This window comes from Hordeum vulgare, chromosome 1H (assembly GCF_904849725.1).
Source record: "Hordeum vulgare subsp. vulgare chromosome 1H, MorexV3_pseudomolecules_assembly, whole genome shotgun sequence".
Lineage (NCBI taxonomy): Eukaryota > Viridiplantae > Streptophyta > Magnoliopsida > Poales > Poaceae > Hordeum > Hordeum vulgare.
Genome location: NC_058518.1, coordinates 33193575 through 33219396, shown reverse-complemented (window position 1 = coordinate 33219396; position 25822 = coordinate 33193575). Strand labels below are relative to the sequence as shown.

General features: G+C 42.8%; 1 long non-coding RNA gene across 1 annotated transcript; it reads left to right on the top strand.

Moving 5' to 3' along the window:
* The first annotated feature begins 479 nt into the window (after positions 1–479).
* Positions 480–1308, top strand: LOC123406009. The gene is made up of 3 exons (XR_006611994.1): positions 480–703; positions 790–968; positions 1270–1308. It is a non-coding gene; the product is annotated as an uncharacterized LOC123406009 (long non-coding RNA).
* The last annotated feature ends 24514 nt before the right edge of the window (positions 1309–25822 follow it).

Genomic DNA, 25822 nt, shown 5'->3' with positions numbered 1-25822 from the left:
GAAAAAAAATCTTACTTGTATGATTTAGGTACATACTTGTATAAATTACTTACTTTTATTATTTTTTGTTATTATATAGTATGATGGTTTTGGTATCCGCCTCCGTCGGTCCTCGTCTTGTCTATAATTCGGATGTGGTATATATTATCTTTTATAACTATTTGTTTTATTTATTGTTTATGACAATTACGACGACCAACCTGACATATATTTTTTTTAATCCAGGAGGTATGCGAACTGGAGATTCCAACCCACATAGAAATTCTTCTCAAGAAGTTAAATTTGGTTGAAATAGAAAACAAATACTTGAAGGAAAAATTGAAAATAATTGAGGACAAGAATATGGAACTGGAGTTGCATGTCGCCGATGTCATCGATGATTGCAAGATGAAGATCGATGTGATGTTGAAGATGGATGCACAACGCTTGAAGATGAATGCAATGCGCTCGAAGACAGATGAAATGCGCTTGAAGATTAGGAATATTCGAAAATATGCCATTGATAAAGAGGCTTGGTATCATTATGTTGTTGGGTCAATTGTTACATGCAACCTTGTGATCAATCGAAAAACTGGCTCTACTTAGCATATGAAGACGAGCATTTCGGGACTGGACGAGGCGTGATGATGATTGAATTCGAAGAAGTATTTCAGTTATACAAACAAGACGCCCTCGACAAAAGTATCATCAGTGCCTATTGTTTGTAAGCATTATTAATTTATGTCATTAAGTCTTACTCAGTTCGTTCATGCATGTAGAATCTTACTCATCACTACATTAATTTTGCAGAATGAAGATTATCGAATGCAAAAGAGGACAAATCTATAACATTGGGTTCATTGACCGAAATTACAATCATCAGCAACATGTCTAATCGAATGCCCGCAAGATAGAGAATAACTTGATAAAAGCGTTAAGGTTTTGCTGTACCAAAAGAATAACTTGGTACTATTTCCTTACAACTTCAAGTGAGTGTTATACTATACACACATTCTTTTTTCGCTTACTCGATGTTATTATAAGTGTACGTATAATTGAGTCTTTATGTGCGCATGTTTCACTTTATTTTGGTAATCATTGTACCTGACAAAGGACAAGTAATAGTCATGTACCCGAAACGCACATCCCTCACTCCATGGATGAACATGCTGGAATGCCTCCAGAAGTAATTTTAAATATTATGGCACTACATCGACAACTTCTCGTTCATTTCCTGATAGCAACAGAAATTAATATAGAACTCCTTTATTCATTTCCTTTTCTTGGCAGGGCTTGGAAACGGTTCACCGCCAAGACTCGGGGTGATTGGAAGCCAGAGCTTACATTTAAACAAATAAATGTAAGTAACTACTAGCTAGATCCGCGCATCTCTTTATTCTAGTTTCAATACCATTACAATTCTTCATTAAGTTTTTGATTGAACTCTATTCTCGTAAAGTGCTTGAGGCAGGAACACGGGAAAAATTTATGTGTATACTATGTTTGCGAGTTCATTCGCCAGATGACCCATGCGAAGGACAAAAATCGGGACCTCAAAAAAAATAAAGTACGATAAACAATACTCACAACTTTATTTTATTACCGTAAATTGTGTTCGGTTTCATTGATATATATATTGACGCATTCTTTAAATTAGATCGAATGGTTGCGGGACGGTCTTCTACCACAGGAATACGAGCAATTCAAGAGGAAATTGTCGGATCCTTTGATGCAGAGGTCCTAGATCCCACGGGAGAATACTATTGCCATTTGATGGAAAATATATGAAATGATATAGTGTAAAAAAGATGCATATGTGCATGTAACTCGTGTCTACATTTTGTAAGTACGTTGGACAAAGCACGAATGATGAGATGCATGGTGTAATATATTTGTGATGATGTGCAATGTAGTTGTTCCTTTATTGGTGTGTGTGTGCAATCCAATTTAGTGCAAAACAAAAATTAAAAAATGGCCAAAACAAATAAATGGGAAAATAGTGGGCCAACCGAACCGGTGCTAAATGTCCTTTTTCTACTAGTGGCCCAACCGATCCGGGGCTAATTGCCCTTTTTCTACTAGTGCATGTACATTAATGGACCCATATCTCAGGTAAAAAATAAGGTTGAACCGAGAGACGGAGCTTTTTGAGGACCATATCGGGTCTCGGCACAGTGTTTCCAGATAAAAGCATAGGTAAGGCCTAATAAATCCATATTATTGTGACATACAAGACAATTTTCTCATTTTGCTTGTGTTATTACTATGGGCTTATCAATTAGCCCCTTCTTACTTTCATGTCACAATCGCTACTTGTTGATCCCACATATCTTTTTTCCATCTGGTTTCCTACAAGTATATAGTAGTTAGTCCCCGCGCATAGCCACAAAAACTTTGTTAAAAGTTACACACAAAGTAGTGCATAAATAGGTAAAACTAATGAAGAACAAATGTAATTGTTCTCACCATGCTCGCATGAACCAAGGGAAAACAGCAGGTGTGGATGGAAGGTAGAACGTCGAGCCCCAACACGAGGGAGTAGGTGAAGAAATGGACATCTCTTTGGAGATTCCAAGTGTCGTCAAAGATCAGGGTATTTCTCTCGCGCCCTACCAAGCACTCTCTCCCCACTAAATTGTACTAGTTCATAGAAACATGCAACTTACACGAGATGCGAGATATGCGGTCACACGGATTTCTCTAGGCGTTCCTGTCTATAGTCCACAATGCCAAAAACGTGTATGTTCTCTAGTTGACCAGAACATGACCAAACTATTGCACAACTCGCAAGAACCCCATGAACGTGGATGGCTTGTTACTCTGATTGATCTCTTGAAACACAAATATTCGGTGAAACTGCTTGTGACATCGTAGGCAATCTGATGTCCCGATTTGGTGAATTAATGATTTCTAGGTGGTGAAGAACTTGAATTGTGGCAGGAGAGGTTGTTATTTTGGTCACATGTCCCAGAGACTGAAGAACAAGCTAGATTGTACCAAGAAACAAAGTACATTACCTTTGACTGTCAGCGGTCAATTGCGGCTGACAGAATCACATCCCAGGTGCATTGTATACCATATAAAATTCCAGATGAAAAAATATTTGACGCGACTTATTTCTAAATTTTAAATTCTCGCGTTAATTGCAGAATATATATTCCCAGCCCATATGTAATAATTTAAAAGATCGTTTGTCATCAATCAACATGTCTATTGTATTTTTCCCGGATAAAAACATTTCTATTGTATTCAAGTTCTACACATTTATCCGTGTCAGTCTATAATTTTCCAGATGCACCCATTTGCCACCGTACAGTGCTACGAACAATAATAACTAAATATTTCCTTTTATAGAAACTCAAAATAATTTAAATCATGATTCTCCATATGCAGACATACATGCAAGTATCACCACATATTAAAATGACACTTAGTACAACCCAAGGAACTGTTTCAGCACCAACAAATGAGACAGGACACTAGTAGAAAACAGAGCAGTGAGCCAACCACATTTGACCCGGATTGGATATAAACCGGTTCTAAAGGGTCTGTCCGCTGGGCCCCCTCCCTGCAGCAAATGGCCGGAAGGCCTTTAGGACCGGTTTGTAACACAAACCGGTCCTAAAGGTTTTTGGACCGTTTGCTGCAGGGAGGGGGGCCCAGTGGACAGACCCTTTAGAACCGGTTTGTATCACAAACCGGTTCTAAAGGTTTTCTCATTTTTGCAGCAACTGCAGGGCCCCGCTGTCAGACCCTTTAGCACCGGTTTTTGACACAAACCGGCCCTAAAGCCCTCCTCTCCTTCCTCCCTGAGCACCCTATATTCCACCCCATTTTTTCTAGCTCGAGCTCAACTCCATTTTTGCTCTCTCCTTCCTCTTGGGAGCTCTAATCCATCCCCATTTTTCTCCACCATTTGTCAAGATTGTTGGCACCCATCGATCCTACGGTTAGCATCAACATTCCCTCTTCCGGCATTGCAAATTTTGCTCGTTTTCTTGCTCATTTCATTTTTGTTGTGCTAGCTAGGTGTTTGATGAAATGCCTAAGCTAGAGAGAGTTCATCATTTGTTATGTATACATATGCAATTTGAGCTCAAATTTAATTATGATTTGTGGTTTTTTTAGTGTCGCGCGCCTTGTCCCCTTCCTCACCGCCGTCGATCGCCCCGTCACCGACACAACCTTGGTGAGCCTATTGTTTTTATTTACCAAAACAAATTTTGATTTGTATGATTTACATATTTACTTGTATATAATTTTCTTATTGTGTAAGATTTTTTTTATATGTATAGCGCCTTGGTTTTGATATCCGTCCCCGTTGGCCCTCGTCCAGTCTATGATTCGGATGTGGTATATTATCTTTTATAACTACATATTTTCATTTCCTGATTATATGACAATTAATTACGCCGACCAACTTGACATAGATATTTTTATCTAGGAGGTAGTGGAACCGGAAATGCCAATCGACCCTATTGGTGAGAAGTTACACTTAGTTGAACAAGAAAATGTTGGCCTGAAAGAAAGATTGAAAAAAACTGAAGAAAGGTTGGAAAAAACTGAAAGAGAGAAGATGACCTTGGAAAAGGTTCTTGCCGGTGTCGTCGATGGTCACAAGAGCGAGATGGACACAATGCGTCTGAAGATTAGAAAGATTAGAAAATATGCAATTAGTAAAGAGGCTTGGTATCATTATGCCGTCGGGTCAATTGTTACCTTTGTTGCGATTTTGATCGCATTTGTTGTTGTTTTTAAATGCATTAATTAGAGAGAGTTTTTATGGTTGGTTTCAGTGTGTGTTTTTATGAGAACTATATATGTATGGTCACTACGCTACTTTTGTTTTAACGTGTGATGAACTTTTTATATTAATTAATTAATTTAGTCATGATGATTTAGCATAATGGTTTTTGATAAATTTATATAATGCAGATGAACCGGCAATGGATGTACAGTGATCGACGTCGTCCCGAATTCCTTAATGGCATGCATAGTTTTCTCAATGTGGCTGAGAAAAACAGGCAGAATGGATTTATTTTTTGTCCATGTAAAAAATGCCAGAATAAGAGGAATTTCCCAAACTCAAGAACCATACACACCCACCTGTTGCAAGAAGGCTTCATGCCCAGTTATTTTTGTTGGACCAAGCACGGAGAAAGAGGGGTTGTAATGGAAGACAATGAAGAAGAAGAGGATAATGATAACTATCCTATGTTCGGTGAACACGGTGATACTGAAATGGGGGAAGACGAGCCTGAACTTGAGGACATTGTTGATGAGTGTGATGATGATCTTCGTCAGGTCATTCGTGAAGAACAGATAAACTGCGGAAGTGAAAACGAGAGGTTGAAGTTGGAGCGCATGTTAGAAGATCACAATAAATTGTTGTACCCAAATTGCGAAGATGGCCAGAAAAAGCTGGGCACCACCCTGGAATTGCTGCAATGGAAGGCACAGAATGGAATATCTGACAAGGGATTTGAAAAGCTGCTGAAAATAATGAAGAAGATGCTTCCAAGAGATAACGTGCTGCCCTGCAGTACGTACGAAGCAAAGAAGGTTGTCTGCCCTCTAGGATGGGAAGTGCATAAGATACATGCATGCATCAATGACTGCATCCTCTACCGCGGTCAGCACGAGAATTTAAATGCCTGCCCGGTATGCGGTGCATTTCGGTATAAGATCAGGCGAGATGACCCTGGTGATGTTGAGGGCGACGACCGCCCCAGGAAGAGGGTTCCTGCCAAGGTGATGTGGCATGCTCCTATAATACCACGGTTGAAACGTTTGTTCCGAAACAAAGAGCATGCCAAGTTGCTGCGATGGCACAAAGAAGACCGTAAGGAAGACGATATGCTGAGACAACCCGCTGATGGGTCGGAGTGGAGAAACATCGACGATAAGTACGAGGACTTTGCACGTGACCCAAGAAACTTAAGGTTTGGTCTAAGTACAGATGGCCTGAATCCGTTTGGGGAGCAGAGTAGCAGTCATAGCACCTGGCCCGTGACTCTGTGTATCTATAACCTTCCTCCTTGGTTATGCATTAAGCGTAAGTTCATTATGATGCCAGTGCTTATCCCAGGCCCATCGCAACCCGGCAACAACATTGATGTGTACCTGAGGCCACTGGTTGATGAACTTTTAGAGTTATGGGCTGACGAAGGTGTACGTGTGTGGGACGAGTACAAACAGGAGGAATTTGACCTACGAGGGTTGCTGTTTGTAACCATCAATGATTGGCCCGCTCTTAGTAACATCTCAGGACAGTCAAACAAGGGATACAGCGCATGCACACACTGTTTAGGCGAGACTGAAAGTATACATATAAGCAAGAATGTGTACCCGGGGCATCGTCGATTTCTTCCAGACAGGCATCCCGTAAGAAAGAAAGGAAAGCATTTCAAAGGCGAGGCAGATACACGGAGGAAGCCAACCCTCCCTAAAGGTACTGATATATATGACATGGTCAAAGATATAAAAGTAATCTTTGGTAAGGGTCCTGGCGCACAATCTGTTCCGAATGACGCCGACAACCACGTAGCCATGTGGAAGAAGAAATCTATATTCTGGGAACTACCCTATTGGAAATTCCTAGAGGTTCGCTCTGCGATCGACGTGATGCACGTGACGAAAAATATTTGCGTGAACCTGCTAAACTTATTGGGCGTGCATGGGAAGAAGTCGAGAGATACACCAAAAGCACGGCTGCACCACCAACGTATGCACGAACGAGACGACCTGATGAATCGAGAGAATTTCAAAGGTCCTGCCAGCTACGCTCTTACCAAGGAAGAGAAGGAGATCTTTTTCCAAGTCCTGAGCAGTATCAAGGTCCCGTCTGGCTACTCGTCGAACATAAAAGGAATACTAAACCTGGAAGAGAAAAAGTTCCAAAACCTAAAGTCTCATGACTGCCACCTGATCATGACCCAGTTACTTCCGATTGCATTGAGGGGGCTTCTGCCAGAAAACGTGCGAGTACCCATTGTGAAGCTATGTGCATTCCTCAACGCAATTTCTCAGAAGGCAATCGATCCAGCAACTCTACCAAGTTTACAGAAGGACGTGGTCCAATGTCTTGTCAGCTTCGAGTTGGTGTTCCCACCAACCTTCTTCAATATTATGACGCACCTCATAGTTCACCTAGTCCAAGAGATTTCCGTTCTCGGTCCTGTATTCTTACACAATATGTTCCCCTTTGAGAGGTTCACGGGAGTCTTGAAGAATTATGTTAAAAACCGTGCTAGGCCAGAAGGAAGCATGGTCAAGGGCTATGGAACAGAGGAGGTCATTGAGTTTTGCGTTGACTTTATTCCTGACCTGAACCCGATCGGTGTTCCTCAGTCGCGCCATGAGGGGAAACTGCGTGGAAAAGGCACGCTAGGAAAGAAATCAACAACATGTATGGACGAGCAATCTTTCACTCAACCACACTACACAGTTCTAGTTAATTCCAGCTTGGCGGCTCCATATATCCAGGAACACAAGGATATTATATGCTCGGAATACCCGGAGCAACCTGAAGATTTCATTGCTCAAGAACACGCGAAGACTTTCGGCGGTTGGTTGCAAAGACGTCTCATTAATGACAACATTGTTGAAGATGAGCTATACTTGTTGGCCAAGCAACCATCTTCGACTGTATTGACCTTTAAGGGGTACGAGATAAATGGTAACACATTTTACACGGCAGACCAAGATAAAAAGAGCACCAACCAAAACAGTGGCGTCCGGTTTGATGCAAAAGACGACAACGGGCAAAGGGTCACATACTATGGTTAAATAGAGCAGATATGGGAGCTTGACTACGGACCTTCCTTTAAGGTCCCTTTGTTCTGGTGCAAATGGTTCAACCTGTCAGGCGTGAAGGTAGACCCGAAGTATGGAATGACAACAGTGGATCAGAAGAATCTTGGGTACGGCAATGATCAATTCGTCGTAGCCAATGATGTGGCTCAGGTTTTCTATGTGAAGGACATGTCTAGCAGACCGAGAAAAAGAAAAGATAAGGAAGCGAATACATCAGACGATGAGCCAAGGCGCCACATAGTTCTTTCAGGGAAAAGAAACATCGTGGGAGTCGAGGACAAGACAGACATGTCAGAGGATTACAATAAATTTGATGAAATTCCTCCCTTCAAAGTCAAAGATGATCCAAGCATCCCGTTAAATGATGAAGATAGTCCATGGTTACGGCGCAATCAGAAGAAAGGCAAGAAGAAAAAAAAGAAAAAATAAAAATAAAAGAAGAAACAGGAAAAAGAAAAAGGAAACAAAAATAAAAAGAAAACAGGAAACAGAAAAAAGGAAAAAAGAAAAAGGAAAAAAACCTTTAGGACCGGTCTGTAACAACAACCGGTCCTAAAGGTGGGTTCGGTTCGCGCCCAATTTTTGGACCCTTTAGCACCGGTCTGTGTTAACAACCGGTGCTAAAGGGTCTTTAGCACCGGTTGTTAACACAGACCGGTGCTAAAGGGTCTATACCTCGTCGCCAACTTCTCGCCTTCCCGCGCGTGCCTTCTCTCCTCGCCGCCTCTCTCCTCGCCGACTCGGTCTCTCTCCTCGCCGCCTCGCCGCACCGTCGCCTCCTCGCCGCGCCGCCGCCTCCTCGCGTCGCCGCCTCCTCATGCGCGCCGCCGCCGCCTCCTCGCCGCGCCGCGCCGCCACCTCGCGCGCCGCGGCCGCCTCCTCGCGCGCGCCCCCGCCGCCTCCTCGTCGCGCCGCCGCCTCCTCGCCGTGCCGCCGCCTCCTCGCGCCGCGGCCTCCTCGCGCCGCCTCGCCGGCCGACGATCCTCGCCGCCTCCTCGCCGCGTCGTCGCCTCCTCGCCGCGCCGCCGCCTCCTCGCCGATCCTCGCCGCCTCCTCGCGCGCGGCCTGCTCGTGCCACTCCTCGCCGATCCTCGCACCGCCTCCTCGCCACGCCGTCCCCTCCTCGCCGCCTCTTCGCCGCGTCGTCGCCTCCTCGACGCCTCCTCGCGACGCCTCCTCACCGCCTCCTCGCGCGCCGCCCCACGCCGCCTCCTCGCCGCCCCACTTCGTCTTCTTCACGTAAGGTATATCCATGCATATTTTCATATATCCATATTGTTGTATGCTTGTAATTATAACCGTCGATATTAGTTTTTTTCCGACCCGAATAGGACATCCTATAAAAAAAAGTTACGTGAAGCCGCCTTCATCTTATTCCGACGATTCCGTAAAACCCTAAACCGACGATTCCGATGATTCCGACGATTCCGACGATTCATAGTTTACCCTAAACCGACGATTCCGACGATTCCGTAAAATCCTAAACCGACGATTCCGATGATTCCGACGATTCATAGTTTACCCTAAACCGACGATTCCGACGATTCCGTAAAACCCTAAACCGACGATTCCGACGATTCATAGTTTACCCTAAACCGACGATTCCGACGATTCATAGTTTACCCTAAACCCAAGATTCCGTAAAACCCTAAACCTACGATTCCGATGATTTCGTAAAACTTTCCGACGATTACAGTTCCGTAAAACTTTCCTACGATTCCGACGATTCCATAACTGCGGGGAAAGTTTCCGACGATTCCGACGATTCCGTAAAACCCTAAACCGATGATTCCGACGATTCCGACGATTCATAGTTTACCCTAAACCGACGATTCCGTAAAACCCTAAACCGACGATTCCGACGATTTCGTAAAACTTTTCGACGATTACAATTCCGTAAAACTTTCCTACGATTCCGACGATTCCATAACTGCGGGGAAAGTTTTCGACGATTCCGTAAAACTTTCCGACGATTACAATTCTGTAAAACTTTCCTACGATTCCGACGATTCCATAACTGCGGGGAAAGTTTCCGATGATTCCGACGATTCTGTAAAACTTTCCGACGATTCCGTAAAACTTTGCGACGATTACGACTCCGACGATTCCGTAAAACTTTTCCGTAAAATTTCCGGTTCCGTAAAACTTTTCCGTAAATAATTTTCCTAAGTTAAATTCTTGTTACTAGCAGGTGTTGAGCTATGGATCCCCAAGAACCACATGATCAGCACGCCGATCAGCTCGCGGAAATGGGTGAGGCGGAGAAGGAAAGATACATGTGCCAGATGATTTTTGAAGATGCAACGGCCATATATCATGATGACGACGGTGGGGATGCGTTTAGCAATCAATTTTTGAACGACTCCGGTGACGGAGCTGAGAATATAGAAGATGTAGTAGATGAAGAAGTGCCCTCCGGAACAAATCTGCCAATGTATATCTCAAGTCACTGTTGACGCAACAATTAATTTGTATTGCACTTACTAACGAATCATTATTTTCCCGTTTAGGTGTCCTCCGGAACACCTAGCGCAAGTACTGAGACAAAGTCAAACGAGGCCCGGCCGCAAGGTTCAAAGATACTGCAAGGTACTCGATCGATAAAGTTGCTGCTGATGGCAAACCACTGGAACCCCCAGAAACTTATCGCAAATTTGTAAATCAATGCGGAGTTGTTGTAAGAGACCTGGTCCCGATCAACTTAATAGAATGGAATAAGCCGAAGACCGGCGCCAACGTTGGAGCTACTTATGTCGATGACAGATTGAAAAGAGTTCTTTGCGACACGGTCTGGCTAAATTTCAGCGTAGCGGAAGATAAGAAGAAGAAAGTCGAGGAGTGGGCTTTGAAGAAGATGGTCACACAATTCCAGAGGTGGAAGAAAGACTTGTGGAAGAAATATAAGGACGAAGATCCAGTTTTCACTGGGCACCTAGTGAAGATAAGAGACGCTTGGCCTGATTTTAAGGCGTACAAGAAATCGGGTGTCTTTACATCCCGATCAGCCACAAATACGGAGAATGCGAAGAAGAAGAAATATCACCATATTTTGGGGTCAGGTGGCTACATGACTGCCCTGCCTAGGTGGCGACGCTATGAAGATGCGCTTCTGAAAAGAAATATCATTCCACAGACACATGACTGGCCCGATAGGTCCAAGTTCTGGTTGTTCGCGCATGGGGCAACGTTGGACGCTGAGACTGGGATGATTGTTGCGGAGGGACCATGGTCGAAAAAAATAAGACAAGTCGTATCATATCTAGAGAAGGCAATAGAAGCTGTTCGAAAAGGAACTTTTGTTCCCGATAGAGAGAACGACGAGTTGACGAAGGCACTCGGGAACCCCGAAAAGTGGGGATGAACACGAGGCTTTGGAGCCACTACCCCGTGGAACCAAGGGTTTCCGGCGGACCTTGGCACTTACAGAAGCCGTGGTAGAAGCAAGAGGAAGGCGCTGGAACGGATAGCGACATTATAAGAAAAGGTGTCGTTTCTCTTGAAGAAAGGGGGACACCCTGTACCTGACACTGAAGAGGAGGAAGAAGATCCTGCACCTGACGCTGATAGGCAGCAATTAGAAGACGATCCTGTAGTAGATGCCGTCCCATCTCAGCATAGAAGCAGCGCGGGTTCCACGCAGCTGCAGCTAGAAGACGGTCCTGCAGTCGAACCGTCGGCGCCTCACTACCCCGTGGATGATGTCACGGAGAAGACAAACTGTGAGATACATATGCCAATGGGGAACATATCCTTCATGGTGGCGTCAGGCTATGCTTTACCGAATCAACCTGGAGCAACCTACCATGGTGGTCAGATTCCAGCATCCCATGCTCGTGTCGGGTTGTCAACAATTACGCCGGGATGCCAGTCAATTGAGCTTGATATTCCTGGAGGTGAAGGCGAGAAGACACTGGGAGAAATGGAGCTTGGTATCATCTTGTGGAAGAAGAAACACATCATGTTTCCTAACGCGGCGCCAAGGCCACCGACTCCTCCAGGTACAATTATGCACCACCTCCAACAATTACTGAATGTTGCACCACATGTAAGCCTATTTTTAATAGTTTTTTCACTTTCGTACAGAGAATGCACGACCTCCAAGTCCACCCCCCAACGCACCTCGAAGTCCACCCCCAACGCACCTCCAAGTCCACCCCACAACGAAGATAGGGAGCCCGAGGCCGAGTGTCCATCGCCCGTGCACTCCAGTGAGCCGATGGATGCGCGCACTACGGGTACGGCAAAGCGGAAGCTGCAGTTTAGAAGAAACGGGACTCCTCCGAAGAAGAGAGAAAGGAAACCCAATAAAGTCAAGACTCCCCTGAAGTTACCAGGCCTGATGACTCCGGAGGAACTAGACGAGGCCGTGGAAGCCAAAAACAAAGCATGGTTCGCACGGTTTCCCCTGAAGCCCCCTCCAGACATCTGGAAGGAAACTCTGAAGAACGTACCAAAGTGGAAAATTGAGCGCACCATCGACAACTTATATTATCCTGAACCGCCGCCACCGCCGCCCCTTTCAGACTATGAACGGTTCATTGAAAAGATGCACACCGCACAGATGAAGCAGGCGGAGCAGACGAAATGCGGGAAACAAGTTCCCCAGCTCGGACCACAAGAAGCACAGTCAATTGCCCCGCTCAAGGTGTTATCTGACCAGGCTTCAGTGTCCGGTCCACGCATGGGCGACGTAGGTTACGCTATTGCTGATGTGGTATATAAATATAAGCCCGAGCAGCCTCTGGTCGAAAATCCTAGTGCTCTAACAACCCAACTATGGAATTTACATGGTTGGTACTTGGAGGCCGCAAGGCAAAAGAGAGACTGTATCATGGCGGCAGTTCAGGATCAACACTACTTCGGAGAGTACGGTGTGGAGGTTGGGTTCGATGATTTTTTCCAGATGTACAATCAACGTGCCCTCGACAAAGCTATCGTCAGCTGCTACTGTTTGTAAGTGTTTTATTTGTGTAATTTAATTATTTAGTTAAGCTCGCCTTCATTGCCCGTATAATTATCACTCACGAGACATTCTTTTTGTACGCTACTATGCAGAATGAAGATTCGTGAATGCAGGCTGGCAGGAATCTGGGACTTTGGGTTCATTGACCCGTATTCGTTTCATCAAGAGACAATAGAAAAGTTCAACAAGGATACACCGGATGATTTGCTAAGGTTTTTGAAGCGACAAAGTACCAAAAAAGAAATACTTTGGCCCTACGGATTCAAGTGAGTGTTACTGTCTTGTACACATTCCATTTTGCTTACCTGATGTTAAGTGTAATTGATGACTATGCATGACTGCGTGTGTACACGTGCGCAGGTCCCACTTCGTATTGTTCATCATTAGAATCGATCAAGGAGTGGTTGAAGTCTGGGACCCGTTAACCTGGGACGCTGACAAATGGAAGAGCGCGCGTCAAATGCTTCAAAGGTATATATATATCGGCCTCTTTCGTTCATCGGCCTCTTTTTCGTTCATTTCCTGATATCAAGTAAGTAATAATTAACTCTTGTATTCATTTTTCTTTGTCGGCCAGGGTTTGGCAAATGTTCATCAAGGAAGAACCCGGTACATGGGCAGACAAGCTCCACTTTCAGATTAACAAAGTAAGTAGTACTACGTACCCTGGTTTCAATACCATTACCATTCTCTTCATTATTATTAATTTGACCGAATTATGTTCTCGTATATAGGGCGTCCCGCAACAACCACAGGGCACTGATTATTGTGGATACTACGTTTGCGAGTACATTCACAGGATTATCAATGAGAAATCCCGTACTTCCAGAAATCTAGAGGTACGTAACCGGATCTTCACAATTTTATTTATGTTGCCATCAATTATGTTAGTTTTGTTCATAACTTAATTGTTTTCATCTACTTCTTTTAAAGCTGCAACGAAAGCGGGCGATGCTAAGACCAATCCAACGTTGCAAGGCAGTTGCAGAGGAATTGGCAGGATTTCTCCTCACGCAAGTCATAGATGAAGGCAGAGAATTTTTCCATCCTACGAACCAATAGCCAGCTCCCTTTTCTATGCAAGTATACAGCTATAGGAAACGAACTTCAAATTATGTAATGATAATCGGTCCAGTACTTCGTGTTACATGTATATATGTACTTTTATTTGGTGCATCAACATTTAACCGCAAACACGGAATCGGAGAAACACTTAACCGCAAACACGGAATCGGTGTTTCTGGATACGTGTTTCCGATTACGTGTTCGTAAAAAACGGAACACGGACACACGGAATCGGAAACACGGAATCGGAAAGACGTAAACGGAAATACGGAACCGGAACCACGTAAACGAAAACCCTGAAAATACGGAACACGGAAACACCGAAATACGGAATCGAAAACCCTGAAAAGAAAAGGAAAAAAAAAGAAAAAAAAAGCATTAGGACCGGTTGGTGTTACCAACCGGTCCTAAAGGCCCTCCGCCTGCGCGCACTCTTCGGCGCCCACGTGGAGGCCTTTAGCACCGGTTTGTAAGAGACCGGTTCTAAAGGGGGGGCCTTTAGTCCCGGATACGTAGCACCGGATGTGTATCCGGGTCCAAAGGCCCTTACCAACCGGTTCTAATACCCCTTTCTCCACTAGTGGGACCTCATAGTCTCCATGTTGGGCCCCACTTTAGATCGTGATAGATCACCCCTGGGCTGCAACTAAGTGGTAATATTTTTTTCCTAACCTGATTATTTAGAAGAATAGAAAACATCAATTTAAGCTGGAATCCAAAGATACAAATATATGCATGATAAACATTGTTTAGTTAAATATTTTCATGCACATACTTTAAGCAAAATTTTGGCATCATCATATACTTGTGAATATCAATATCTTGCAACCTAATGGCAGTTTGATGTTCCCAACGATAAAATGTATGTAATCCGTACAAAGAGAATAGAATTAGGGTCAATGAAGATTTAGAGAATAAATACTAATTAAGGCTATCTTTCGAATGCGTGCTTAGGATAAAAAAATAGTCAAATGGAAAACACAACCCATACAACAGTTTAAATGACCAAAAACGAAGTAAACGCAAGAAGTGGACACGGAAGGATTACATTATCACGTATGCCACTAATAGAACACCCTAGACCGGTCTGGACTTCTTTGTATAAGATATGTTAGAAGAGTTCATTCCACGAAAGCCATCATACCTCTAATTCGCGAGATAAAACTCCATCACAGTAACAAACTATACAAGGCATACTATAATAATGGATATGCACCATTTCCAATAGATATGATGATTCCTAGAATAAAGAAGCTTACAAATTAATACACCTTCAGCTTCACTTCGTACTCCTTGATAGACTCTAGGTGATACACATTTCTCATTAGATTCCTTTCTTTTTATCAGTTATTGAAGGGAAAACCCAAGCCCAAACCAAGAGCCAAATTAAATTATTTTTGCCACCAAATAGGATTATATGAACAAAACACTATTTTTTCTAACTGAAAGGTTGTTTAGATAAGAGTAAAAAACAATACTTTATTTTTGGTTTGTTTGGTTCTGTCCAATTCTGCACAAGGTTACATACATTGGGTGAGCCAAAAACATTGAACAACAACATTCTTAAACAATAGGCTGGTAATTGTGAGATAACATATCTTCCACTTTATGATTGTTGGCAGCAAATGGTTACTGCTTTGCACTTCAAATATGTTCATCCAATGACCTTGAAACTACCGTCGATCACACATGAACGAAGTTGTTACAAAAGGAAGCTTGAGTTGAAATGAAAAATTACTTGGGAGTGTGAAATGGTTTAACAAAACAGTAGCTTGCTATTGATTGCACCAGTAAACATATATTGACATCCAAGTGCATGCACATTATTCAAATATGGGCACTAAAGTACCAACCTCTCTGCAAAATAAATAATTATTTATAATCATATAAGAAGTTAGGAACTTGACAATCTGATGAAACAGTTAATTATATAATATCTGGGTGTAGATTTGCACAAGAATTATGTTCAAATCATTCAACTCTAGACATTCCACATGAAAATCTGCCATGTGTGAAATTTGAAGTGCATACAATACTTCTTTGATATCAACAAAAAATAAATCCTTTATTATCATGATCTAACAATATGTAGTTTAGGAATCGTCGTACTATTACGATGATATGCCAAAACGAGGCTTCCCCGTTTCCCTAATAAGTTTAACAATATGATAAAAAATTAAATTGTGTTTGGGTTATTAACCAAGTCATAATTTTTACTTTGAATTATAAAATATCCAAGGAAACAAATATATAGACAATAATAAAGCCAAAAAGACTAACCGCACTAATGCACCATGGAAACATGACTAAATTAGTGGATCATTTGTTTCTTTCCTTTGGAGAATTGACTTGTGCAAAATTTATTGATAAAATAATATTATCCTTTTAAGTGAACACATATAGAGGCAATGTGCAGTAACACAATATGTAACTAAATATAGGTGAAAATTCTGTAGTTAAATAAAAAAATTACCAACCTCTTAGTTTCAAGCAGAGTAAAACAGTACGTGGAGCCCGTGGTGTTGGGGAACGTTGCATGGGAAACAAGGACTAGTAGAAATATAGCCTTTGGTCCATGAGTGAAATCCCATTAATCCTGGTTCACTCACGAACCTGGACCCATGGGGGCATCGTTCCCGGTTCGTGAGGCAACGGTTTTGGCCGGACCTCGTGGGCCATTGCTCTCGGTTCGTCTAACCCCTTTGGTCCCGGTTCCAGACACGATCCGGGACCAATGGCCCTCGCTCCTGGCCCACAACCATTGGTCTCGATTTGTGGCTGGAAGCTGGACCAAATGGTGTCCTTTAGTCCCTGTTCCACCAACAAACCGGACCAATGGTTGGCCTATATATACCCCCAGCCCGCGAGGAAAGCAGTGCACTGCTCTGTTTTTTTGGCCGGCCGTGGGAGAGCTTTGTGGTGCTCTAGCTCACCTCCTTTGCACATGAGATGTTCGATAAAATTCGCGAGCCACACTTAAGCTTTCTCCTCTCGAAGCTCCTTGTCCAAGCTTCATTTTCCTCAAGATTTTTTTAGGTTTGGCGGTCCATCCTGTCCCGTCCCCGTCCTCACTACCATAGATCGCCCATACCCATCTCGGCGCCGACACCACTGTGGTTAGCCTCTTCTTCTTATCTTCTTTCTAAAAGAAAAAAAGTTCTTACTTGTATGATTTAGATAGATAATTGTGTAATTTTCTTACTTTTATTATTGTTTGTTATTATATTAGTTTTGGTATTCGCCTCTGTCGGCCCTCGTCCTATGTCTGATTCGGATGTGGTATATATTATCTTTTATAACTATTTTTTATTTAGTGTTTATGATAATTATGTCGACCAACGTGACATAGATTTTTTTATCTAGGAGGTATGTGAACCGGAAATTCCAACCGACAAAGAAATTCTTGCTGAGAAGTTAAATTTGGTTGAAAAAGAAAACAATTACTTGAAATAAAAATTACAAAGAGTTGAAGGGGAGAAGATGAAATTGGAGTTGAATGTTGTCGATGTCGTCGATGATCACAAGATCAATATGGATGCAATGTGCTTGAAGATTAAAAAGATTAGAAAATATGTGATTCATACTGAGGCTTGGGATCATTATGCCATTGGATAAATTGGTACCTTAGTCGCGGTTATGATCGTATTTGTTGTTGCGTTTAAATTTTGTAATTTCAATGTATCTTTGAATTAGATGCTCTAGAGAGCTATATGTTGCTCAATAATGACAACTATGTATGAAAAGTTATGTATTTATTTTAGAGAGTACTGTACTTTGGCTTTAATGTGATGATGAATTTCTATTAATTTGGTCACTTCTTTATTCATGATATTGTGTAATGGTTTTCAATACACTTTATTATATAACGCACGCAAATGAACCGGCAATGTATTTAGCGTGACCGACGCACCTCCGAGTATTTTAAGGGCATGCATAATTTTCTCGAAGCGGATGAGGCAAACAAGCAGAATGGTTTTATGCATTGTCCATGTACTATCTGTGGGAACACGAAGGCTTCCTCCAACTCTAAAACACTTCACTTAGACCTAGTTGAGAAGGTTTTTATCCCACATTATAATGTTTGGACAAGCACAGAGAAAGAGGGGTTAGGATGGAAGTCAACGAAGAAGAAGAGGATGATGATAACTACACGCCCCCTGAATACGGTGATGCTGCAATTGGGGAAGCTGAAGATCTAGAGTAACCAGACGATGTGGCCCATGATGATCTTTGCCGGGTCATTCTTGATGCACAGAGATAATGCGAAAGTGAAAGGGATAAGTTGAAGTTCGGTCGCATGTTAGAGGATCACAAAAAAAGGTTGTACTCAAATTGCAAAGATGACAAAACAAAGCTTGGTCCCACACTTGAATTGCTACAATGGAAGGCAAACAATGGTGTATCTCGCAAGGGATTTAGTTTGCTACTAAAAATAATGAAGAAGAAGCTTCCAAAGGATAACAAATTGCCCCGCAGTACGTACGAAGCAAAGAAGGTTCTATGCCCTCTACGATTGGAGGTGCAGAAGATACATGCATTCCCTAATGGCTACATCCTCTACCGCGGTGTGTACGAGGATTTGAACGCATGATCGGTATGCGGTGCATTGCGGTATAAGATCAGATGAGATGACCCTGGTGATGTTGAGGGTCAGCGCACCGGGGAGAGAGTTCCTGCCAAGGTGATGTGGTATGCTCCTATAATAACACTGTTGAAACATCTATTCATAAACAAAAAGAATGTCGAGTTCATGCAATGGTGCGTAAAAGACCGTAAGAAAGATGGGAAGTTGAGAGCTCCCGCTGACGGGTCGCAGTGTAGAAAGATCGAGAGAAAGCGGAGCGACTTTATAGGTGACCCAAGGAACGTATGGTTTGGTTTAAGTGTACATGGCATTAATCCTTTTGGTGAGCAGAGCAGCAAGCATAGCACATGGAATGTGACTCTATGTATGTATAACCTTCCTCCTTGGTTGTGCATGAAGCGGAAGTTTGTTATGATGCCAGTGCTCATCCAAGGCCCTAAGAAACCCAACAATGACATTGATGTGTACCTAAGGCCATTAGTTGATGAAGTTTTACAACTATGGAATGGAAGAGGTGTATGTGTGTGTGATGAGAACGAACAGGAGGAATTTGACCTACATGCGTTGCTAGAGTTGCTGCTAGACGTGATGATACTTCTGAAACTGCTGATACTATTGATGTAGAAGCACTACTATGCATGAATTGCCTGTTATGCCTGAGCGCTATGTTATGGAAGGAGAGATAGCTGAGGACTTTCCTGCGTGTAAGAATAGTTATGATGTGGAGAGACTACTGCGCAAGTGGAAAGAAAAATCTTTGAACGCTAGGATGAAATACGACCCGAAGTTTACTACTTCGCCTATCTTTGTGGCCGATAAGGATTATGAATTCTCTGCCGACCTTGAGTTAATCACTCTGGTCGAATCTAATCCTTTTCACGGTTATGAGTTTGAAACGGTTGTAGCCCATCTTACCAAACTGCACGATATAGCCACCCTATTCACTAGTGAGGAAAAGATCCGCCACTACTATATCCTCAAGTTATTTCCTTTCTAGCGAAAGGATGATGCTAAGACTTCGTTCACTTCTCTTTCTCCTGGTTGTGTGTGTAGCCCCCAGGATATGGTCTATTACTTCTCTGAGAAATATTTCCCTGCCCATAAGAAGCAAGCTGCCTTGCGGGAAATATACAACTTTGCTCAAGCTAAAGAAGATAGTCTCCCACACACTTGGGGGAGGCTCATCCAGCTACTGAATGCTTTGCCAGATCACCCTCTTGAGAAGAATGAAATACTTGATATCTTCTATAAGGGACTTGCCGATGCTTCCAAAGACCACCTAGATAGTTGTGCTGGTTGTGTTTTTACGGAACGAACTGTAGAACAAGCTGAGATTCTATGGAATAACATCTTGTGCAATGAGAACGCTTGGACTATTCCCGAACCACCTCCTAATACAACTCCGAAGAAAAGAGGTATTCTGTTCCTCAGTCCTACAGATATGCAAGAAACTAAGAAATCTATGCAAGAGAAAGGCATTAAATCTGAAGATGTCAAAAACCTACCACCTATCGAAGAGACACATGGTCTTGATAACCCGATACAAGTAGTAGAAGTAAATTCTTTACGTAGGTTTGATGAGAGTGATATTCCTTTTGATAAACCTGCTAGCTTATGCCTGGATGAATTTGATAAGTTTGTTGCCAAACAACAGAGTTTCAATGATTATGTTAGCAGACAATTGGTACAGAATGCTCGTATGCTTAGTCATTTAAGTGCTTGTCTCGACAGAAATGTCAATGATCTTAAGCTTCTGAGTAAACATGCCTCTATGGTTACTACTCAAGTAGAACAAGTACTTATAGCTCAGAATGACTTGCTCAATGAGTTGAATGACAATTATGTCAGAGTCGTTACTAGAGGAGGTACAATGACCCAGGAACCTTTGTATCCTGAGGGTCATCCGAAGAGAATTGAACAAGATTCTCAAGGAGTTAGAACTGATGCACCTAGTCATCCTAGAAAGAAGAAGAAAGATGATAGGAATCTGCACGCTAGCAACCCTGTTGCTGCTACACCTGAGAGTCCAAACGATGTCTCCGTCTCTGATACTGAAACACAATCTGGCGATGAACATGAGCCTAATGATAATATCAATAGTGATGTTCATGTTGATGCTCAACCTAGAAATGATAAGGATGTGGAGATTGAACATGTTGATCTTGATAACCCACAGCATAAGACTAAAACATACGATAAGAATGACTTCACTGCTAGGAAGCATGGTAAAGAAAGGGAACCATGGGTTCGGAAACCCATGCCCTTTCCTCCCGAACCATCCAAGAGAAAGGATGACACTACAGGAATTAGCTTCTTTGTCATCTTCCATCACACACGGCAAAGAGTAAATGCCGGATAGCAAAGAGAATATCACAGACAGCAAAGAATCTCACGGCCGGCAAATTTTTTGCGTCAGCCTACGACGGCATCGTAGCTTCTTTGCCGTTTGTCTCCCCAAAATGGACGTCAAAGAGCTTTGTCGTCAGCTTTTCATAGGAGAAGTTGACAAAGTGATCAAGACGGCAGCCGACACGCGTTGCCTCCGTTAAGGGCTAACGGAGGCTTTGCCGTCTGCCTCCCCCCTCCTCTTTGTCGTCTGCCTCCCCCCCTCTTCTTTGACGTCTGCCTCCTCCTCCTCCCCCCCTCCACTCTTTGTCGTCTTCCTACCCCTCCCCCCTCCTTTGTGCCCTCTTCTCTGTCGTCTGCCCCTCGTGGAAGCATACGATAAAGATACTATATGGCCAGCTGCTACTGCCCAGGTTGCACAGCTGGGCGCCACATGGCACCTTTGCCGTCGGCTAGCTGACGGCAAAGGCCTTTGCCATCAGCTGGCAGACGGCAAAGAGCCAATATTGTCACATTTTTGTTTATTTTTTCTATTTCACAGCACATATACATATAATTCATAGCACATATATGATAAATAGGAGGAAAAGGAGGAGAAGGAGAAGGGGGTGGAGAAGGAGAAGGAGGAGGAGAAGTAGGAGGAGGAGAAGAAGAAAAAATAAGAGAAGGATAAGGAGGAGGAGAGGAATAAAAAAGAAGAGAAGGAGAAGGAGAAAAAGGAGGAGAAGAACGAGGAGAGAAGAATAAGGAGAAGAAGGAGGGCTCCTTCTCCTTCTCCTCCTCCTCCTCCTTCTTCTTCTCTTCTTCTCCTCCTCCTTCTTCTTCTTCTCCTTCTCCTTATCCTTCTCTTCTTCTCTTCTTCTCTTCTTCTTCTTCTTCTTCCTTCTTTTCATTTCTTCTCTTCTCCTCTTCTCGGAGATAAACTAGCTAACTATGTATTTTTGGAGCTAAATGGGCTAATTATGTCATTATAGAACAAACACAAGCTAAGTATATAATATTAATGAGCTAACCAAGGTTCTTATGCCATTTTGAGCTTATAATGTCTTTTAGGAGCTAAATTGGATAATTATACCATTGTTGGGGAAATTAAGGCAAGGAGAATATGAAAGAGGAGAAGAAAGAGGAGGAGTAGGAGAAGAAGAATAAATAAAGAAGAAGGAGGAGGAGGGGGAGAAGGACTAGAAGGTCCTTGTCCTTCTCCTCCTTCTCCTCCTCCTCCTCCTCCTCATCCTCCTTCTCTTCTTCCTCTTCTTCTTTCTTTTCATTTTTCCTATTTCTTCTCCTCTTCTTGGAGCTAAATTAGCTAACTATGTCTTTTTGGAGCTAAATGGGCTAATTATCCCATTTTAGAGGAAAAGAAGCTAAGTATATAATATTAATGAGCTAACCAAGGTTCTTATGCCATTTTGAGGTTATTATGGCATTTTGGAGCTAAATGGGCTAATTATGTCATTTTTGGGTAATTAAGGCAAGGAGAATATGAAATAGGATAAGAAAGAGGAGGAGGAGAAGAAGAAGAAGAAATAAAGAAGAAGGAGGAGAAGGAGGAGGAGGAGGAGAAAGACTAGAAGGTCCTTGGCCTTCTCCTTCTCCTCCTCCGCCATCTCCTCCTCCTCCTCCTTCTTCTCTTCTTCTTCTTCTCCTTTCTTTTCCTTTTTCCTATTTCTTCTCCTCTTCTTGGAGCAAAATTACCTAACTATGTCTTTTTGGAGCTAAATGGGCTAATTATCTCATTTTAGAGGAAAACAAGCTAGGTATATAATTTTAATGAGCTAACCAAGGTTCTTATGCCATTTTGAGCTTATAATGTCTTTTAGGAGCTAAATTGGCTAATTATACCATTGTTGGGGAAATTAAGGCAAGGAGAATATGAAAGAGGAGAAGAAAGAGGAGGAGTAGGAGACTAAGAATAAATAAAGAAGGAGGAGGAGGAGGGGGAGAAGGACTAGAAGGTCCTTGGCCTTCTCCTGCTTCTCCTCCTCCTCCTCCTCCTCCTCCTTCTCCTTGTCTTCTTCTTCTTCTTCTTTCTTTTCATTTTTCCTATTTCTTCTCCTCTTCTCTTCTTATTGGAGCTAAATTAGCTAACTATGTCTTTTTGGAGCTAAATGGGCTAATTATCCTATTTTAGAGGAAAACAAACTAATTATAAAATATTAATGAGCTAACCATGGTTCTTATGCCATTTTGAGGTTATTATGGTATTTTGGAGCTAAATGAGCTAATTATGTCATTGTTGGGGAAATTAAGGCAAGGAGAATATGAAATAGGAGAAGCGAGAGGAGGAGGAGAAGAAGAAGAAGAAATAAAGAAGGTGGAGGAGGAGGAGGAGGAGAAGGACTAGAAGGTCCTTGGCCCTCTCCTCCTTCTCCTCCTCCTCCTCCTCCTCCACCTCCTTCTCCTTCTTCTCTTCTTCTTCTTCTTCTTTCTTTTGACTTTTCCTATTTCTTCTCCTCTTCTCCTCTTCTTGGAGCTAAATTAGCTAACTATGTCTTTTTGGAGCTAAATGGGCTAATTATCTCATTTTAGAGGAAAACAAGCTAAGTATATAATATTAATGAGCTAACCAAGGTTATTATGCCATTTTGAGCTTATTATGGCATTTTGGAGCTAATGGGCTAATTATGTCATGGTTGGGGAAATTAAGGCAAGGAGAATATGAAAGAGGAGAAGAAAGAGGAGGAGGACGAGAAGAAGAAGAAATAAAGAAGAAGGAGGAGAAGGAGGAGGAGGAGGAGAAGGACTAGAAGGTCCTTGGCCTTCTCCTCCTTCTCCTCCTCCTCCTCCTTCTCCTTCTTCTCCTCCTCCTTCTTCTCCTTCTCCTTCTCTTCTCTTTCTCTTCTTCTTTTTGTTCTTCCTTTTCATTTCTCCTCTTCTCCTCTTATTGGATCTAAATTAGCTAACTATGTGCTTTTTGGAGCTAAATGGGCTAATTATCCCATTTTAGAGGAAAACTAACTAAGTATATAATATTAATGAGCTAACCAAGGTTCTTATGCCATTTTGAGGTTATTATGGCATTTTGGAGCTATATGGGCTAATTATGTCATTTTTGGGGTAATTAAGGCAAGGAGAATATGAAATAGGAGAATAAAGAGGAGGAGGAGAAGAAGAACAAGAAAAAAGAAGAAGGAGGAGAAGGAGGAGGAGGAGGAGAAGGACTAGAAGGTCCTTGGCCTTCTCCTTCTCCTCCTCCTCCTCCTTCTCCTACTTCTCTTCTTCTTCTTCTTCTTTCTTTTCATTTTTCCTATTTCTTCTCCTCTTCTCCTCTTCTTGGAGCTAAATTAGCTAACTATGAATTTTTGGAGCTAAATGGGCTAATTATGTCATTTTACAGGAAAACAAGCTAAGTATATAATTTTAATGAGCTAACCAAGGTTCTTATGCCATTTTGAGCTTATTATGGCATTTTGGAGCTAAATGGGCTAATTATGTCATTGTTGGGGAAATTAAGGCAAGGAAAATATGAAAGAGGAGAAGAAAGAGGAGGACGAGGAGAAGAAGAAGAAATAAAGAAGAAGGAGGAGAAGGAGGAGGAGGAGGAGAAGGACTAGAAGGTCCTTGGCCTTCTCCACCTTCTCCTCCTCCTCCTCCTCCTACTTCTTCTCTTCTTCTTCTTCTTCTTTCTTTTCATTTTTCCTATTTCTTTTCCTCTTCTTGGAGCTAAATTAGCTAACTATGTCTTTTTGGAGCTAAATGGGTTAATTATGTCATTGTTGGGGAAATTAAGGCAAGGAGAATAGAAACTTACCGTAGTGGTCATTAAGGAGGAGAAACAGATGGAGAAGGGTCGTGCGATGCCGCTCGGGAGTTATTCTGCAGAATAGATATTTTGCAATGTCTTAGTTAGCATGATGACACTCAATTATTAATACTTATTTATAATGAAACTCACCGTGCCAATCGTAGAGAAGACGGGCATCGGCGGAGGGACTTGACCGCTCTTCTCGCACAGACCCTGAAGAGTGGGTCGTATTAGTTAGTAATGAAACAGACATTACACACATGATTTGGCTAATGTGAAAAAAAAAACTTACCAGAAAAAGCTCGTACATGGCCCGTTGACCCGCCTCATTCCGGGACCTCTCCTCCTCAATCAATCGTGTCGTGGTCTGGTCCCCCACATAAAGAGCAGCCAGACTTGTCAATCTCTCTTTCTCAAGAGCAGCCTGAAGAGCAGCCTGGCTTGCCAATCTCTCTTTCTCAAGAGCAGCCTGGTTTGCCACTCTCCCTTTCAGAAGAGCAGCCTGAAACACCATTCCTCGTTACCACAATAATTATCTATGGTGACACACATAATGAAATGGATGAAAGTGTTCTTAGTCCGTACAACTAACCTCGATGGCAAGATCAACTGGCCGTGGACGATGTGTTATCTCAGGACAGCTGCTCGACTCGCACGCCTTGATCTCCGGGAGAGTGAGTGGACAACGGCTAATGGCTATCGAGCCATGGGGCCTCCCGCCACCAGATATCATCACCAACTCTGGATCCTAAGGTACCTGGCTAGGGTTAAAGTCATCCCCTTTCATAGCCTTCCCCGCATCCCGGTATGCCACGAGCTTCTGGTGGGATGATATGTTGGTGAAGTTATTGGGATCATCCAGGTCAGACTCAGAGAATGCCTTCGCCATATTGTACGAGGCAGTATGGGCCATGCCATAAAGGTCGTACAAGTGTGGCATCTCCGTCTTATTGTGATGCGCCTAAAAGAGAGGAACAAAATATTAGCATCAAGAATGAATTGCATGAATCTCAAATCACATACCTAGTTTCGTCCGAACTAAAGTAAGTTGGCGCTGCCTTGATGGTGTGGCACACCAACTATTTGGCTACGCTGATCCTTCGCATTCTCGTGGACGGCTCGCCAGCTGGCTGTGCACCACTCATCAACCAACGCCTCCCAACAATCCATCTTATCCGCACACCATCTCGGGGGCACCTGTTAGTTATTAGAAAGAATTTTGAGCGCTACGCCTATGAATGAAATCAAGAAAACTACATAGAAGGATTTAAGAATAGGTAATTACCTTCATGTATTGCTCCTTCTTCACAAACTTTCTGCGGCA